Consider the following 6,940-nt stretch of genomic DNA (forward strand, 5'->3'; position numbering starts at 1 on the left):
CTTGTAAGACATAACCCAACTCGAGTCTTGTTAGACCATGCATGTGTTAAGTAGGGAAGATTAAGTCGACTTGTAGGTGTTGTACAATCCAAGAGATTCGGCCCCGGGACCCAAACTTTCCTAGGATTGTAAGATATAACCCAACTCAATCCATCACAACAATAATTGCTTGCTTATAATTTGAGAACATGTTTGTATGATCATATCCCATGATTCCCCTATGAACCCATGACACCCTAGTGCTTTTAATCAATTGTTTACACCCTTATTTTATTTATCTTGTTAGTTTATTTTCATTGCTATCTTAGTTTAGTAACCTTCTACATCAACCCAATTTGTGACACCCCTAGACACCGCTAGTTACAATAGAATCTTCATTTCAATACCCGTCCCTTGGGATCCGACCTTTACTTGCCTCTTTACTAATTGTAGAGTTGTTTGTGAAGTATAAATTGTGTTTTGTATCGACCATTGACCAACGACCACATATGCTTAATTGTGAACACCAAATGGCATCGATCAAAAATGGCGCCGTTGCCGGGGACGGTGTTTAATTGATTTAAGATTTCTTTTATTGTTTTTAGTTGTGTCTTTTTCACCTTGGGGAAGTAAAACTCCTCAAGGTTTGTTCTAATTGTTTTTGAGTTGTTTGATATTTTGCATGTCTAGAAGGTTACAAAGAGATTTGTTACCTTTTGACCGTGAAATCGAAAGAACCTTGACGAATAATAGGAGACTTGTTAGGAGGAATTTGGGAGGTGTTGGTGAAGTTGTTCAACCCACTAGTGAGTTTGTCAATCCTTTCGCAATAGAAGGAGAAGAGAACCCATTAAACAATACCACACAAAATCCACCTACAATGCCTAAATTCTCGTCACACTCTATACCCGCCGAGGAGGATCTACCAAATGGTACTCCTACCCCACAACATCTTACCGGAAACTTTATTGCCAAGTCCGCCTTCATTCAACTAGTTGAGAGGAGCCAATTCGGGGGAATGCCTAGTGAGGACCCTCATTCTCATATGGAAACATTTTGTGATTATTGTGAAGCTATCTCTCAAACGGGCGTGACTCAAGACCAAATAAGATGGGTCTTATTTCCTTTTTCGTTAATCGGCACCGCAAAGCAATGGTTGAAGGGCCTTGATAAGGCCACCCTTGGAATAGATTCTTGGAAGAAGCTAGCTCGAGCTTTCTACAAAAAATTCTACCCACCGGAAAAGACCAATATGCTAAGAGCTCAAATTACGGGTTTTAAGCAAAGGGATGAAGAATCTTTGTATGAAGCTTGGGAGCGGTTCAAAGGTATTTGTCGTTCATGTCCTCACCATGGACTTAGCGAATGGTTTTTAGTGCAACAATTTTGGAATGGTTTATATGAAGATTCAAGGAACATTCTCAATATGGGATCAAATGGAATGTTCACCGAAGTTGATGACAATCAAACATGGAACAAGATTGAGGAAATGGCGGTCCATAATTCGCAATATAGTAGGCCTCGCAAGGCTACTAGAGGAGGAAAGTATGAAGTGGACACCGTTACTCAATTGGGTGCTCAACTTAGTGCTCACATTAACACAATCAACTTGAAGTTTGAACAAGCTATGGCTAGACTTGAGGAAAGCTCAAAATCATCAAAGCATCATGTCAATGCCATGACGGCATCCTCATCAATCCCAAGCGGGATATGTGAGAATTGTGGAACCTTGGGTCATGACTCAAGTGAATGTAGGGGAACAACCGAGCAAGTCAATGCTTTCCAAGCTTACAAAAGTGGTACCCCTTATTCAAATTTTTACAATGAAAACACCAAGTTCCATCCAAATCTCTCATACAAAAGCCAAAATGTCCAAAACCCTCAAACAACATACACTCCACCACCCATGAGAAATCAAAATCAAAGACCCTTTTTCAATCAAAACCAAGGTTACCAAAATCAAAATCCATACAATCACCACAATGACCAAAGTTTTGATGTCCAAAAAGCGGTCCTTCAAATGCAAAAGAATCAACAAGAATTTTTCACCCAAATGCAAAAAGATAGCCAAGCAAAAGACACCACCATCAACAACATTCTAGCTCACACCAAGATGTTGGAAACACAATTGACCCAACTAGCATCTTCGAGCTCACAAAGACAAAAGGGGCAATTACCACCTCAAGGTAATCCCCCTAGACATGAAACGGTTAGTGCCATTCACTTGAGAAGTGGTACAAGGTATGAAGCACCGAAGGAGCAAGTTGAGGATGAAGTTGTGAGAGCTAGTGAGAATGAAGTTGAGGTGCAAGGTCCCAAAGAAGGGGAGTCATCAAAAGAAGAAAGCTCAAAGAAAAATGAAGACAAAGCCAAAGAAAAGGAGCCCATTGTGATTAGACTTCCTTTTCCAAGTCGACAAGCCAAGCCTAAATTTGATGATCAACTTGGAAAGTTCATGGAAATTGTGAAGAGCTTAGAAGTCTCAATTCCTTTCACGGAATTAATCAATCACGTTCCGGCCTATGCAAAGTACATGAAAGATATCCTCACAAAGAAGAAGTCAATCCGGAAACTTGAGACTATCGCCTTCACTAAGGTGAGTAGTGCAATACTTCAAGGGAGTTCACCTCCAAAGTTAAAGGATCCGGGAAGCTTCTCAATACCGTGTACCATTGGCGACACAACGATCAACAAAGCCTTATGTGATCTAGGGGCTAGTGTGAGTGTCATGCCGTACTCGGTAAGTAAAAGGTTGGGAATGGGAGAGCTTAAATGTACCAATATCACTCTTCAAATGGCCGATAGATCGACGAATACACCGCTAGGGATATGGGAAGATGTCCCCGTGCGAATTGGGAAGTTTTTCATCCCGGTGGACTTTGTCATTGTTGATATGGAGGAAGATTCCAACATTCCAATCATCTTAGGAAGACCTTTCCTACACACCGCGGGTGCGGTGATTGATGTAAAACATGGAGAGCTCACTCTAGAAGTGGGAGATGAAAGCATAACTTTTAATCTTGACAAGACCATGAGAGCTCCTCGTTTGCATGAGCCATGTTTCATGATTGATCATTATAGCCGGAAAGATGAGAAGAAGAAATCGGAACTCCAATGGAGGAAGAAAGTTGAAGATGCTCCATTCAAAGAGCAAATGAATTGTGACAAGAAGAGCTTGCAAAGCTCATCAAGATCAACCAAGGAAGAAGATGATGGCCTCATTGGCCAAGAGAAGAAATTGGGAGAGTTGTCCCCATCCAAGCAAGAGATTTTCAATGATCAACTCAATGAAGTTTGTGGTCTTTGGGACGACGAATTTGAAGGGATCTTTAATCCCTACATTGGGCATGCCATCGATCATGATCAACAACAAGGGCCACGGTCTATTGAGGACCTCTACTATAACAATGAACAAGCATTTGATTACTTCTTCAAGGTGTTGAGCAACATCAACAACACCTTGAACATGCCTCCTTGACATCTCATCAAGAATGAGAGTTTGGTGGAGTCCTCCCTAAACCACCACTTGTAAATATTTCTAACTCCCTAACTTACATTTCAATTTTTGTATTGCATTTTTGTCATTTTTGGATTTATTTTTACTTTGATCAAAATAATTGTCATGAAAAGAGAGAAGTGAGGGAGGGACTAATGATTTTAATTGATGTGTAGTGCTTTACCTTAGTGTGGGGATGGCAATTGCCTAGGCTATTCATGCCTTAGTAGTGCCCCCACAATGAAGAACACAAGATTTGAAAGAAAGAAAGAAAGAATGATAAGGGAATGCGTTGGTGCACGGATGGGACTGAATCCGTATGCACAAGGACCAATCCGAGCGGATTCCTGAGAATCCGCCCGTCTGCAGAGGATCCGAGCGTCCTGCTGAGAAGACGCCCGTCTTGGGCTGAGCTGAAAACTGCAAAATTCTTGACTGTCGAAGAATCCGAGCGGATTTCTGGAAAGACGCCCGTCTCACAGAATCCGTCCGTCTTGTGAACAATCCGCCCGTCTTGCAGCTGAAGAAAAACAAAGAAAAATCTCTGGACAAGAATCCGTCCGTCTTAAGCGAAATCCGCCCGTCTCATCCAAAAAGAATCCGAGCGGATTCCCCAGAATCCGCCCGTCTCTAGGCGGGATTTTTGAAAATTTGAAGCTGAAGAATCCGAGCGGATTGCGCCTAATCCGCACGGATTGTCCCTGCGTCCTAATATTGTCGAGTTCTTAAAATACCCACCCCACCTTCATTCATTCATTCATTCACTCATAAACACTACCCATAACATCAAAACCCTCATCCTCTCCATCTCAAAATCAAAAACCCTCAACAAAACTCACCAAAATCAAATCAAACCATCTTTCAAATAACAAATCAATCACTCCATCTTCATTAACAATCAAAACCAAGAAACAAAATCTTCACCTTTGAATTGATTTTTGTTCTCATAAAGGCAAAGCCTTTCACTTTCAAAATCGATTTGGGCATTCTACAATTTGAAGATTTTTGATCTTTTTCTTGGTTAGCTCATCAAATGGCAAGAACAAAGGGAGCAACAAAAGCAAAGGCAAAGGCAACAAAGGCACCAAAGACTACAACTCTCTCTCAAAGGCAAAAAGCTCTACAAATGAAGAAGGCTTTGGCAATGGTGGTATCAACACCAAGCTTGGAAGTGCAACCACCTCAACAAATTTCTATGGAAGCATCACCCTCTACTCCGGTAATTAATCAACTCTTGCATTATCCGGAGGTAACATTCATTTCCGACTCCCATAGAAATACATTTGTCAAGTTTGCTATGAGACAAATTCAATCCACCAAATTCATATGCCAAGATACTTTAGAGAAGTAGGGTGTTCTTGAACAAACAAGAGTCTTTTTCAATGCCATGAGTTTAAAGAAATTGTTTGATATGAAGGAAGTAACATACCCCTCCCTTGTCTTGGAATTCTTAAGTTCTTTAAAAGTGACAAAAGTTGAGAATAGGGAAAATATTGAGTTTCGTCTAGCTAACACTAGTAGACGCATTTCCTTTCCGGAATTGGGTGCAATTTTGGGTCTTAGCGATGAGGAAAGACACCAATCATTTCACGGGACTCGATTTTATTCTCCTTGAATCAACTTTGAATATTGGAAGAATTCACACTCTATTGGTTGATAGATGGCTCCATATAGATAGTGGGAAGAAGGGTCAAACCGTAATTGTTAATGGCGGCCTTGTCACGGTCCTAGCCAAGCACTTTGATCCTAATTTCAATGAGGATAGCAAGTACAAGGCTAAGGATGGTGGCCACCTTATTGATATGTCCACCTTGATTAACAAGTTTAAGTGGGTTGTTCACAATTCCCTTGATACCAAGTATGGGTGGCTTACAAGTGAGGCTCGATCATTCACTTTACCCGCAAAGATTTGCCGTCTTAGTGTCCACCGGACCAACTATTTGCTTCCCCTATCCGAAGAAGCCGAGTACATCATTCAACAACAAAAGGGTGATCATGAAACCCCCTCCTCTTCCATTGTTATACCACCTTACCCCTATGATTATGAAGAGTTCAAACCACAAGGAGTTGAAATTGGGAAAGATTATGTCACTCTTCTAATGCAAGCCATGCACAAGCAAGCTTATGAAGATCGGAAGAATGCTTATTTGGCTCAATATCCTCCCCTCCTACATCTAGCTAGGCAAGGACTCCTTGATCCATCTTGTCCTTTGCCTAGTTGGGCGGATAGAGAAGCCTTGTTTCCGGGTGCATCTAGGGACGTGGTGGAAGACAATGAGGTTGTTGGAAATGATGAGGAGATTGATGATAATATTGAGGAAGAAGCAAGTGGAGATGAAGAAAGAGATGGTGAAGATGATGAAGATAATGATGAGGAAGATGATGGTGAAGAAAGCAAAGAAGAAAGTGCCAAGGAAAGTGGCAATGTGACCACTTCTCATGAGGGAAGTGGTGATGATAGTAGCATGATGGAAGACTAGCCTTGGAGACTCCTACACTCCCATGGTTTGTCTATATCTCTTTGTATTTTATTTCATTTTGATCATTGTTGGTTTAGTCCTAGCAACATCAAAGGACTCACACCTCGGTTCTTTTGAGGTGTTCTTTATTGTTCCCACTTTTGTAAAATCCAAAATGACAATCTAGTTTCATGCATAGCATAGCATGTGCATGAACTCCCCCATGCTTTGACATTAGCAATAGTGTCTTACTTGGTTTGGGGAAGTCAATGCATACGCAACGGGAGGTAATTTAAATTATCCTCTCCGTCATAACAAAAACCATGCATCATGTAGTATAGCTTAGTGTAGAATTGCATTTAGTATAGAAATCATGCATCATTCTTGCATAATTTCCATCATTTTGGCCATTGAGGACAATGCCCATATTAGTGTGGGGATGGGAATTCTAACACTTAACTTTTATTCAAAAACCATAAAAATTGAAAAATTTCAAAAATCATAAAAATTTGAAAAATTGAAAAACCAAAAACAAGTTCATTTCCTTTGTATATATTGTCTTGTATATATTGTGTTTGTTTCATCCTTGTTCACTTTGATTGACTACGCCACATCCGAGACATGAGGATATTGAAGACCGCATGGTATGATCTTTCCAATCTCCTTTTTCCTCTTTATGTTAATGACTATGTGGCTTTATTTTGATTGATGCGGTAAAACAATGTGAACTTAGGACTTGCACTTAGTTTATTTGGCATATTAGTTGGTAGAATCATATGCATTAGGATGTGTATATGTTAGTTGCATCATGGCATGTAGTTGCATGTTAGAAAAATTTTGCGAAACCGTCTACTTGGGAAGCTTGACAAGTGTATATAGGCCCTAGTAGATGCTTTTTATTCTTAAGACTTTGCTTGTTAGAATGCTTGTAAAACACCCTAGGATGTGTCATGCTAGTATCCTTTGACCCATGGTTTAAGGCCGAGTCAAGAGTACCTTGTGGTGT

At 40.5% G+C, this 6,940-nt stretch overlaps 1 non-coding gene across 1 annotated transcript; it reads right to left on the reverse strand.

Annotated features, from left to right (window-relative positions):
* Positions 1–1,231: 1,231 nt before the first annotated feature.
* On the reverse strand, positions 1,232–1,338 carry LOC141634560 (small nucleolar RNA R71). The gene has a single exon (XR_012539288.1). It is a non-coding gene; the product is annotated as a small nucleolar RNA R71 (small nucleolar RNA).
* Between the last annotated feature and the right edge of the window lie 5,602 nt (positions 1,339–6,940).

This window comes from Silene latifolia, chromosome Y (genome assembly GCF_048544455.1).
Source record: "Silene latifolia isolate original U9 population chromosome Y, ASM4854445v1, whole genome shotgun sequence".
Taxonomy (NCBI): Eukaryota; Viridiplantae; Streptophyta; class Magnoliopsida; order Caryophyllales; family Caryophyllaceae; genus Silene; species Silene latifolia.